Source organism: Cupressus sempervirens, chromosome 10 (assembly GCF_028749045.1).
Source record: "Cupressus sempervirens isolate cs-2001-9-10 chromosome 10, ASM2874904v1, whole genome shotgun sequence".
Classification (NCBI taxonomy): Eukaryota; Viridiplantae; Streptophyta; class Pinopsida; order Cupressales; family Cupressaceae; genus Cupressus; species Cupressus sempervirens.
The window spans coordinates 463,973,306-463,986,173 of record NC_143127.1 but is presented as its reverse complement, the minus strand read 5'-3'; positions in this window follow the sequence as shown (position 1 = coordinate 463,986,173).

Here is a 12,868-nt window from a genome sequence, read left to right as displayed (position 1 = left end):
ATTGATGTCACAAATGATAGCAAAAAGCTAAAATGATAGCAGATCAAATGTGATCTGAAATACGATGTCATTTCTACATGACATTGCCCTTAGTGTTGACCCTATGTTCATGGCCCAACAACTCAAACAAAGATACATTGATGAAATTGTTAACATTATCATTAAGGGTGACACAAGTGAGGAGAAAGAGATGCTAAAAAAAGAATTGGGTCGTAAGGTCAATTCTTTAAACGTAAGTAGTAATTAAACTAAAGTAATAATAGAAGTTCAATAAATGTTTATATTTTATAGTATTTTAGGATCATGATCTAAAATATTATGTGTTCTTCTATAGAAATATGTGAGTTGTGACACCATGTGGTGAATATGGTGAGGGTTGTAGTGCACAACCTTCATTTAAGTAACACTTTCTTTTTATAATATTACTTATAATTATAGTATTATTACACTGTTGAGTTTATTTAATGATATTACTAAGCGTTGAAATACAACATCTAATGTTCAAAGTGAAACTGGCACAACATTGTTTGTTTTCATCAATATTATAACACTTAACTTTTATTTTTGGACGCTTCTAGCTAGTATCCCATTTGATCTTTATCCATTACAAATGTCTAACAATATTGTATTCTTCAGCTCATGATGAAGTGTAGATGCCTCCTTCAATCGGTAGTTCAATATTGTAGAGTACATTGTCGACAGCAAGGAGCATGCAAACATCCTCGTCTATGCCCACTACAATTGGTAAAACCTTATTTTTCTATATTTTGTAATGTGCTAATCATACATTGTTTTTTTTGTTGGGTGGATTTTATACTCATGTACCTATTTTGTGCACTAATAGATAGACCTTTAGTTGATAGAGCAATAGAGACTAGTACTATTAAAGTTGATCCTTTTCTTAGAGCAATCTATGTGACTAGTACTAGTTCATTTGCAGGGACATTGTTGTTGAACAAGAAAGCTATGTTTACGTTAAAATTACAAAAGCTTCCAAGTGCTTTAAATTGTTATTATTTAAAGTGTAATTTTATTTTACTTATACATAACTCATTTTGGACTAATAATTCCTTTATTTTTTGTAGGAAATAATATTTTCTTTGATCATCTTTTTGATATGACATTGAGGCTATTTGGACCCACCATACGTAAAAGGTACGTAGTTTTATATCATTGCTAAAATATTTTTCTTTTCTTCTATTTATTGTATATATTAAAGTTATTGTTCTAACAATTTTTTATCTATTTTTAAGGTGGAATGAACAAAGTTCTAAATTAAAAAAATCAACTGATTACATCTTTTGAGGACCCATTTGGAAAAATTATTTTTGATACCACCCTACTTCTGAAAAGAGCATCAAGACATAAAGACTATGAAGGATCAATATAGAAGGGGTCTAAAGGATAACCCAAAGTACGATTGTCCTCTTATGATTCCATCAATGGAGTAGAATGAAATAATAGAAGATGTAAAGGACAAAATGCTACATGATAATAAAGGAAATGAACTAGCATGGGGAAAATGAAGGTATGTCATGATAGTATTAAGTAGAATGTAATCATGCACTAATAAGTGATCTTTGTAAATATATAATCTAACATATTTCAATTTGTTCATAGACTACAAGACACATCAATGGCTACAAAAGTGAGACTAGAAAAGGTTGGCCAACACAAACTTGGCTCTAGTAGCTATATGAATCTTTAGTCTTGAGTTGTAAGTAGCAACAATGGAATTTCATATTTAAAAAATTATATAATGTTGCAAACAATTTTTTTAATCAAACCACACATGCAATACTGATGATATTAATAAAAAAATATAGAGCACAAAATTCAATGTAGATTTCATGGATGAAGATAAAAAAATTCCCTTGAAGGAAGACTATAAAGTCATGGTTGCACACCTACGCCAAGAATATAAAAGTCATACCCAAGAATCTAGTGCACCAAATGAGACACAAGTAAATTGGTTAGATGAAAAGTAAATCAAATTGAATAGTTGAGAAATTTCTTGTTGGCTATTAGTTTTGAACATAAATTAATTGCATAAAAATGTGCATAACATTTCATTGTAGCCTTCATATCCTATCATAGAACATGCACGTGATGAAGGCCATTATGTGCATTATAGTGGTGGAGGTATTAATTTGTTATTGGAAATTGATTATGCAATTATAAATACAATTTAACTTCTTCAATTGCATTTTGATGTGTAACCTTTTTTTGAATATTTTAGAGCATGTTGAACATCATGGTAAAGGAGTGGAGCATGTTTCAAATGTTCAGCATGTTGATGTAGTAGAGGTTCAAAATGTTAATGTACATGATGTGGCATTTTTAGGTAAGAAAAATGCATGTTATGTTGTACTACTTAATTAAATACTTGTAATAGTTTAAAAAAGAAAAATAGTATGCCAATTTAACACACTTACTTGTTCATGAACAAAGACCCCTTTAGTGTAGCAACCTCCTGCTCCTCCAAAGAGGAGGAGGCATCATAATTTGAAATTACATGTGCCACAAGAGGAGAAGAATGAGAAAGATATTGATGCTCCTATCAGTCTTTTTCTTAACAAGGCTAAGAAAAATAAAAAGAAGAAATGATTTTTTTAAAATGCTCTTTGATAAACCTTGCTTGATAAACTTTGTTGGATAATGAAAGAATTTTGTTTTAAGTAATTATCTATGAATGTTGTGTATTAATATTGACTTCTATTTCATGTTAATGAATTTTAGTTTTGATTTGGAAAATAGGTTTTACAGGGATCCTAAAACCCAAAGTTTTACAGCATTAAACAACTAAAAGCATAATAGACAGAAAAAAAAAATCTGCCTCAAAAGGCCAGAAACAAAAAGGCCTGAAGCCAGGGAAACAAAGGCCAGGAACAGAGCCTAGTAGGAAAACTAGTGTCCCTTCTTCTCCATTTCCTGCAGGATTTTTGCAGTGTCACTTTCCTTCTCGATGGCCTCTTCCTCCTGGATCGTGGGGGGGAAATGCATCTGGTCCTCCTGACTTTCCTAGATTCTAGTCTCTTTCTGAGGATCCTCCCAACTAGTTCCGTGCTCTATACTCTACCCCACATTCCCCACAAGACCGAAATTGGTCAGATAGTCCCCCAGATTAATAATATTTTCATTCAAAGTATGGAGGGTATCCACAATCTGTTTAGTCACAACCTGGTGGACGAAATCTAGCCTTTGGACCTTCTGCTCAAGCCGGGTGATTATGTCCTCCTGATTGTCACTGGGGTCCTGGCTTTTATCTTTTTCCTGGCTGCCCACCTAGTCTTTACTGCCTCTGGCCACATGATCCTTGACTTCCCCCCTATTGTTGGTCTAGTTGGACCTATCCTTCAGAGTCTCAATTTCCTGAAAAAGCCACTTAATGCAGCAAAAATTGTCAATCAGGCTATTCTTTGAATTGTTGAGAAAGTTGAAACCTGTTTCACAGACATTGTCAGAGAGAACCAGAAGAGTCAGGTCAAGGAGCTCATCATAGTGGGTGCTACTGTTAAGATCCCCCAACACCTGGATTTTAGCAGGTTCTCTAACAATGCCCATACTGACACTATCCATATTAAAATTTTGCCAGGCTCTTCTCTTATTTTTCCTGATGGCCTCCCCTCCCTTTTCAACCATAATTTCTATCATCTCTTCTGGGGGCAAAATGGGGACCTCCAAGGGGGAGGTGGGCGCAATAGGGCTGGGGGGCAAATCAACATTATCACTAAGATGATCATGGGTTGGGGTTTGGTCCAGTTTTCTTTTCTTGGGGTTATCCTGGGTTAACAAAGGGGTCACCTCCTTCTTGTCATTATCTTTTTCCTTGTCATCTTCCAACTCACTTTCCTTCTCTGCCACCGAATCTTCCTCCTTCGACTCTGTATCTGACTCATCACTAGACTCCTTAGGATGCGGGGTAGGGGGGTTAGGGGTAGGGAACCTGGGGCTCTTCCTGTTAGGGAAGCAGGGAGAGGGTTTGGTTTTTGGGGTTTCAAACTTGACAGATTTCACAACGCGCACTTCCCCTAAGTCTGAGCTAGCAGTGTCCTCTGAGGAGCCACTCGAAGCCCCAATGGACTTGACTCTTGTCTGGGTTTTTAGAAACTCAAAAATGAGGAGCAGAAGACCTTCATGAAGGGTGGGATTCTTGATAGGACATTTCTTGTAACTCTCTATATTCTTAGACATAGAAGTGTAAATATAGAAAGGAAAGAATATTTTCACTTTATGTCTAAAATGATTAAGCAGAACAAAATGATGGGTTCTAACTCTATCAAACCTGGGCTCCAAAGTGACATACTCTATGATGATCCTCAAAACAAGCCCCTAGAACTTCTTGATGGACTCTATGCCGTAGAAGGTGTCAATCTTTACCAGTTTGCTTTTCTCCTTGTCGTTCTTGACGAAAGCGTTGACAGCATTGGCAGACATCTTCTTATCCCTGAAGAAGCTAATGCCTTCCTGGGAGAAGCCTGTCACCTCCGCTATTAGACCCTCTGTGATTTGGTGGGAGGCACCATCAATTATGACCTTTCCATTGTGCCAGGTTTCAACCATAATCTTGGTAACCCCCGTGTCGAAACCATGGAGCTTCTCCATGAAGCTGGTTATGCCGCCCTTCTGGAGTTTTTTCCAAACCTTCCCTTTTTCTTTCCAGCTCTCCATTTCTCCCCATGGCTCTCTTCTAATCCTTTCTCCCACCATTGTGATTTTATGCCACTCTAACCCTAAACCCTGAATAGAATTGTAGAGCTCAAAGATGGACAAATCGCTAAGGATGAGAGCTTTAATGTACGTTTTTTTGGGTTTAACTCTGGCTTTCTTCTACTCGTGTAATCCGTACACGTTATTATGAAATGGTGGGGGTTCTGCATAACTCCAATTGATTCCCTTTTTAAAACATGATTTAGCATGTCTCATCATCATAAAAATATTTTTAGTTGGTACCTTGAATTTACTCCTTTCGGATGAGCTCAATAGCTGCCGTCAGAAAATGATTATTGTTTCCCCACATCATCACCGAATTGAATGTGACCGTTGCATTTGCGAACTAATCAGCAACCACGTTAGCTTCACGGTAGACATGGCTGATGTGGTAATTTTTAAATTTTCTCAAGTCCATTTTTAGGTCCTCAATTATGCTTTCAATGGTCCATGATGGTTTGGTTACTCCTAAAATACATTTAATTATATTTAGGGATTCACCTTCAAGCCACAGTTGTTCGATCCCTGAGTCCAAGGCCAGCTTAACAGTGAGTCTGGCTGCACTGGCTTTAGCCAAATGGTTGGTTTAGTGACCAATAGGGGAGGAGATAGCAACAATGCCCCCTTCCAAGCTATTTCTTATGATTCCACTGCATTCGACGGGACCAAGGTTCCCCTTAGCCACTCCATCGAAATTGGCTTTATGCCAATTTTTGGGGGGGAAGGACCAAGAAGCCTGCTATCTTCTTTTGATCCTGTCTTCTTTCTTGGTCTTAATTTTCCCTCTGTCCTTTATGTTTCCATCTCTAGTTGTGGAATAGTTCTCCTTCATGAGGCCATCAATTTTCTCTGCTATAATACCCTCAGGAGCTGAGCTTCTCTGTCTCTGAATATCCTATTATTGCGCTCCTACCAGATTCCCCAGCAAAAGTGTGGGATAATCCAGGAACTCAAAATTTGGGATTCTAGGCCTTTATGGTTTCTTCTCCACTGAATGAAGAAATCTTGGATACTGGTTGGCGGGCACCAGTAGGAATTCATATTGGAAGTCAGAAGACTCCACACTCTAGAGGAAAAGGGGTAGTGAATGAAAATGTGATTAACTGTTTCAAGGTCATTCTTACAGAGGCAACATCTATTGGGAATAATTTGGCCTCTTTTGGCTAAATTATCTAGGGTAAGGATCTTGTCTTTCAAGAGGAGCCAAAAGAAAATGTTGATTTTGGGCATTAATCCAAGGGTCCAGGCCTTGGCCCAAATAGGTTTCTCCCTTGTTCCCACAAGGGAAAGATAGCCTGAGGCTACAGTATAATGGCCTCCAGAAGAGTCTCCCCAGATTAAGGCATCGCCTATCTAGTTGATGTTAATAGTGTTCAAAGAGGCCATCAAAGGCTCGAGATCTTGCGAAAGCTCCACCAGATTGTGCCATTCATTCCCATTTCTATAGTTCCTAACCAACATACCATACCTACCTATTGCCTGATCAGCCCACCTGCCAAATGAAGGATGGTTATTGAGAGGTTCCTGAAAAAGCCAGTTGTCTTTCCAAAAAAGGATTTTGTCTCCCATTCTAGCTTTCCATTTGGCCCTAGATTTAGCAAGGGGAAGGGCCTTCAAAATACCTTTCCAAATGTTAGAACCCAATGGCAGCTCGGCCTCGTGGAAAATGGAGGAGAGAGATAGGCCTCCCAGGTACTTCTTAGCCAAAATGTCCCTCCAAACCCCTATGCCTTGGAAGATGTGCCAAGGGAGTTTAGCTAAGAGGGATTGATTGAGGTGAGAAATTTTCCTAATTCCAAGACCTCCCTGGCTTTTGGGCAAGTAAACTTGGTCCCAAGCTACCAGGTGGTATCTCTTGTGGTGATCAGTTCCAGTCCAGAGAAAGTCCCTCTAAATCCTCTCCATTCTGTCTGTAAACTTAACCGGAATCCCAAAGAGACTAAGGGCATAGGTGGGGAGGTTCTAGAGAATCGAGTTAACCAGGGTGCATTTGCCTGCCTGACTGAGGGTGGCCCCTTTCTAGCTAGCAAGTTTCTTGTTGAATTTGTCGATAATGCTTGTCCAAAAGGAGTCTGGGGGTTTGGACCCTAGAGGAAGCCCAAGATAAGTCGCCGGTAGGGACCCAATGCCACAACCCAGAATTTGAGCAATTTTCCTCTGCCTCTCTAGAGGAGTGTTGAGGAAGAAGACAGAGCTCTTATCTAAGTTAATAGCTTGGCCAGTACCCCTGGTGTAGGAATTAAGAATGCTTTTGAAGGTCTTGGCCTCCTGAACTGAAGCATCTCCCCCCAAAATCATGTCATCCACAAATTTTTGATGAGTGAAAGTGGATGGACCCGAAGAAGGCCTCAAAACCACTAAACACCTGTCCCTGATCTTCTTTTGAATGAGTCTACCAAGGCATTCCACCATGATAACAAACAGGACCGGAGAGATGGGGTCTCCTTGCCTTAGACCCCTAGAGGGGGAGAAGAAAGGAGAGGGTGGCCATTGACTAGAACTGACAAAGAGGGTGAAGACACAAGCTAAGAGATGAGCTTGCAAACCTAATCATCGAGGCCAAAGGCATGAAGAACAGCAAAAAGGAACTTCCAGTCAACCCTATCGTAAGCTTTTGACAGGTCCAGCTTAAGAAGGAATCCTTCCTTTTTGCCTGCCTCAAGAGAGTGGATAACCTCATGAACCGAAACAATTGAATCAAGGATCTGTCTACCAGGGACAAAGCTGGTTTGCTGAGGAGAGATAATTAGAGGGAGAACTCGGAGGAGCCTGGAAGAGAGAACCTTGGTAATGATCTTATAGAAGGAATTGCAGAGGCTAATGGGCTTGAATTTATCCAGAGAATCAGCACCCAGGATTTTAGGGATGAGGACCAGAAAGGTAGCATTAAGTTCTTTAAGAAAATTCCTGGCTCCAAAGAACTCCTGAACTGCTTTAACCACATACTTTTTCACAACATTCCAAAAGATCTGAAAAAAGAAAGTAGGGAAACCATCCAGGCCAAGAGCTTTATCCCCTAGGAGAGAGAAGATTAAAGTCTTGATTAGTATTGTGTATTAATTAATTTTATATCATATTAATGAATTTTATGTGATTGCATTGATTGAATTTTATAGTTCATAAATGGATGAATAAATGAATGAAGTATGTAATTAGATGATAATGGGTAATTTAGATTGATGTTAGGTGGAAGGGATGAGGCCAGATGAGCTTCCACCTTTACGTCATTGGCCTTGTTAAGTAGAGAATATTAAAGTATTCTCGAAACCAAGTGAAGCTCAAACTAACATAACAAGGAATCTTAAACCCAATCCAACTACCTCTCATATTCTCATCACATTAAGTCATCTTTTTTGCCAGTTTTTGCATATTCAATATTTTTTTATTCACAATCTTGATAATGGTAGTCTCCATCTTGTTGGTAAGTTGTTCCTATCCTATCCTTTTATTTTTTCAAATGTGTTTATTTCTCTCCTACCATAACTCCCATATGCAAATAGATGGTGTTGCAGTCCACAAGCCACCATACAAATAGTCCTTATTTCAAATAGTTAAAGCTTGAAACATGCTTAAGATTGACCATGGTATTGTTGAGTTCCATCCAAGTTTGTTATGTAATCAGCTCCAACATTGGTGAGGGATTTACAAGTTAATAATATGCACCTTCTTGGACCTGCATATCCTTTTTCTCTGAATGTATTAGCTATAAGGATTTTATTTTGTAGTGCTAGCCATGAGGACAATCATGCCTTAGGTAAGCATTTTTTATCCCAATACAGTCACAATTAGATGTTTTTCTTTGGTCTTAGATATTTTCTAATTAAGTAATTATAGCCCTCCTTAGTGTTCTAGTCTCCAATAGTCATTTGATAGTTTCTTTGAACATCTCACATCCTCCATCAGTGCCATTTACCTTGACCCCAACAGAAATCCACAAACCATACTTGATGATGACTACTAGAGCAACCTTCATTATTGCATCCAAACCAAGGAAACCCATTTAATTTGTATTTGTATACCATGGAAAGACTTGCAAACTTATATCCATATTCCAACTTTATTAAACTAATTTATCCTCTTTCTCTTTTGGTGCTAACAATTGGTATTGCTAATTAAAGATGGTAGTAGAGAAAAAAACATGTGAGTATGTGATGTTTAAAGGTAGCCTTCGTTTGATAACATTTTTAAGTGCTTTTAATTTGAACAATGAGCATATTAACCCACAATTGGATGATAAAATGTTTACTAATGTTGTTCTTAAAACTATATTTATATGACACATTTTAGATTTTGATATTTTTAGATGATTATTTAAAATTATACTAATTAATAGGTTTTATTAGAGAAACTATTATGATTTCATATGAGTCAGTTAAACAAATTAGCTTCAATTTGTGTAGTTCTAATAGGAATTGTTGTTGCCAATACCGCCATTAGAAAAGAATGAATATTTTCTAGCATTTGTTCAAGTGTAGGGATTAATCATCTACATAAAGAGTGTAAGATTGCCATCATCTACAGAGACATTAAGCCTAGCAATATCTTGGTGGACAATGAAATGGAAGCAAAAGTATCTAATTTTGGGCTTGTGAGGGTAGGTCCATTAAATGGTGAGTCACATGTGAGATGCCTTGTTAAAGGGACACCTAGTTACATGGATCCTAACTACTGTTCAAGTTACCATCTTACACCATTCAATTATATCTACAGTTTTGGTGTCATTCTCTTGCAATTGGTTGCTGCAAGACTAGCCATTGATCTTAAAGAAAGGAAACCTCACTATAACATCATTTACTAGGTGAGTTATATGTTCATGTCATACACATCATTCTCTTCTCATGGAATAACAATCATTTTTTTTCTACTAGCATTGAAATTCAATTATATTTTTCTTTCTTGCTTATGTTGGCAAGTTAGGCCAAGCCTTGTACAAGGTGATTTAGAGAGCATTTTGGACCCTTTTCTTATGATACAGACATATAACAGAGATATGATGTTGTTTATGGGTTAACTTGGGCTAAAGTAAGAAACTGTATTAGTAAAATATTGGTAAAGAATTAAGCTATTAAAGTGGGATAAATCAAAAAAATCTAATGAAAATAGTAAATATATTTGTCAAGCCATAATACTTATCAAAAATTCATCATCTCTTAAATGGAGGCCATAATTTTTTGCAAAAAAATATGCTCCATCACTACTAACTCTTCAATATCCTTCTAAGAGAGGTGACATTATATTATTAGTCAACTAAAATTCCAATCCAAAAAACCATTCTTCGTTGCATTTTCCATTCAATTTGTAAAATGAATGAAAATGAAGATCAGATCACATTTTAGGGGTTTATTCACCTTTTACATGTTTGGAAGAGTAGAAAAAGGTCATAATATGTGTGGATGGTCTAAACTCATATCCAATTTGGAACATTTCATACTTGGGATCAATAGGTAAAACATCTGATTTGGCAACATAGGATACTTGTAGTCATTTACAAATATCTAGAAATTGCTTGAACTTGGGGAAATATACTTTTGTCCTAAATTGAGCTAAAAGGTGGGCAAAAGGTAAAGAAGGGAAGCTTTATTTTCATTGGAGGAACTAACTATGGAAATCATTTTCTAATATATAGAAATTGGTCAAATGTTTGTTTTTGGCAATATACTACTCAAACTGAACTTTCAATCCAAATAATTTTTAGAAGTTGAGTGAAGACTTGATTGGTGGATGGGAAAAGAGTAATAAAAGAGGGAATGAATGCGGATAACAATTTTTTAATATATAGAAATTGGTCAAGTTTTTGGTTGTATTCCATTTGTCTAATATATTCACTCATATGAATCAATGAATTAATTATAAACTATTTAATATTGTCTACTTCTTGTCTCACCTCTTAATTCCATAAAATTTTATTTTTGTTTTCAAGCTTGATGTATAATTGATCAGAATTTATAAGGTTTTCAAGTTTTTGATTACTTTTCAGATCAGATCTTATGTTGGTTAAAGTTTATTATACATTAATCCTTGTCTAATCTTTCTATTATTCTTAGCTTAAGAAGTTTCAAATGACAATTTTTGTTGCAGCACTTTACATGATTGCCACTTCCCACCTATTCAACAGTTTTTCTTTGTGCATAAAAGTCACAAATAGAACTAGCTAGGAAGAGTAGCATAAACTCAAATGAGTTTTGAAGAGGCTTGTGTGATTAATGTAGGATCAGAGAAAGATGTATGCATCCTATTTTTCCACATTAATAATCAAAATAAGAGAAAATAGGCAATTATAGAGAGGCTATATATTCTACTTGGTTCTGTATTCGACACAGAAGAAGTAGCTAATGAGCAGGCTTTGTATAGAGATAGTAAAACATTGATTATAATTTTAGGTATTATTATGTCATCTAATTATAGTGTCATCATGTCTCTTCCAAGAAATCTTGAAAATAGAGATGAGGGTGTTTGTCAGGGTGTACTGATAATAAGCATCTTATCTCTAATGACAATATTATTTATAATTGTTGTCCAAGTGATCATGTCCACTTTCTATTTTAGGGAAGTGAAGATGATGGTAGCCCTATGTATAATTTTCACTACCTACAGCTACATAGATTTTTTTGCCATGGAGTTGGCTCCAATCTCTCAAGGTACAATTGTTGTCATCATCATGGTTGTCATTTCTATGTTTTTCCTTGTAGTTTTATTTGTTTTTCCTAAATTTAAAGTTAAGAATTTGATATAGATGTTTTTTCTCTTTGTATGAATGTTATGCTAATTTAGTACACAGCAAAATGCCAATGTTCATAAAAATTCTAGCCATGTATGCCAAAAATTAATGATTTATGTTTCAGTTGGCTTGTTCATTCAATTATTTGAGCATTGGCCATAAGCTAGAAGAGGAGATTCTCTCATCTTCAACTTTAACTAATATTGCCTTCATTTTCTGATTTTAATGCATTGACTAGTCTAGAATTTGGATAATTATTAAAAAATATATGGTTCAGATATGAGTATACATGGAATTTTTATAATTATTAAATATTATATTGGTACATTCAAAATAATGTGAATTTGTTTTCGGGCATAGAAATAATCTATAATACATGAGACCCATGGGAATATGACTTACCTTTTGTCTTTTCAATCATGTAATTTATTAAATTATTGTATATGAATACTATTATGGACAATGTATCCTTTTAGTATCACTCAATCAGTTGGATTAACACTAATAGATGATACATATTATGTACACCAATAACACCCATAAATTGTATAAATGTCTGTTAAGATGGTTCATTATAGTTACTAAAAAGTGGGGAATATAAAAAATTTGAATTGAATAGCTATGGACATGTCCTCCCTGCTAGTCATGATTGACAAAAAGAGAGGAAAAGACATTACAAATGACTTACCTCGATTAGAGCTAACACCTGGCAGATAATACACAAACTATCATTCTCTCCTTCCATCAATCAAAATCATAGGTTTCTATAAGCCATTTTGAATTGTTTAATCACCTGGACATATTCCATTTTCATCATTTGACGATGCATATTTGATGCTATTATCAAAATTTGTCCTTTCAATTTCTCATCTTGTCAAGATTCGATCAAAAATATGAAAATGCCTCTCTCTCTTTTGTAGAAGGAATTATCCTACATTATACAAGGCTTGATTGAGTCTTAAAATGATCTCCTATGGAAAAATTGTATGGTATTACTTGATGCAGAACCCTCAAAGTTAGAATCCAAACTTAAAATTGGGTGTTGCATGTTTGTGGACTTTATACTAATAAGTGATAGAGGGTTTCTAGAAATTGTGTTATTGCTTGCACCCTGTTGATTATTGAGTGTCTTACAAATGAGTCCAAACCACTTATGTATACGGCTAGTATCCTCTTCTCTTAGGACACCTTTCATTTAAAGAGATAATTTCATAGAACCATAAAATATAAATGTCCATTGGTGGTGACTTATTCAACCATTCTTCTAAATTTAAATCACTCAAAGGAGCGCCTTTACCTCCAACATTCCATGTTGATGTAAAAATACCCTAAAACATTGGACAAATATTTCTTGGTAAACATTAGTTTCTATTCTTCCATGCTTTATTTTCTCAAAAGTCTTCTTTAACCATTTTTTTTTTTATATCTTTTCAAAAGGAA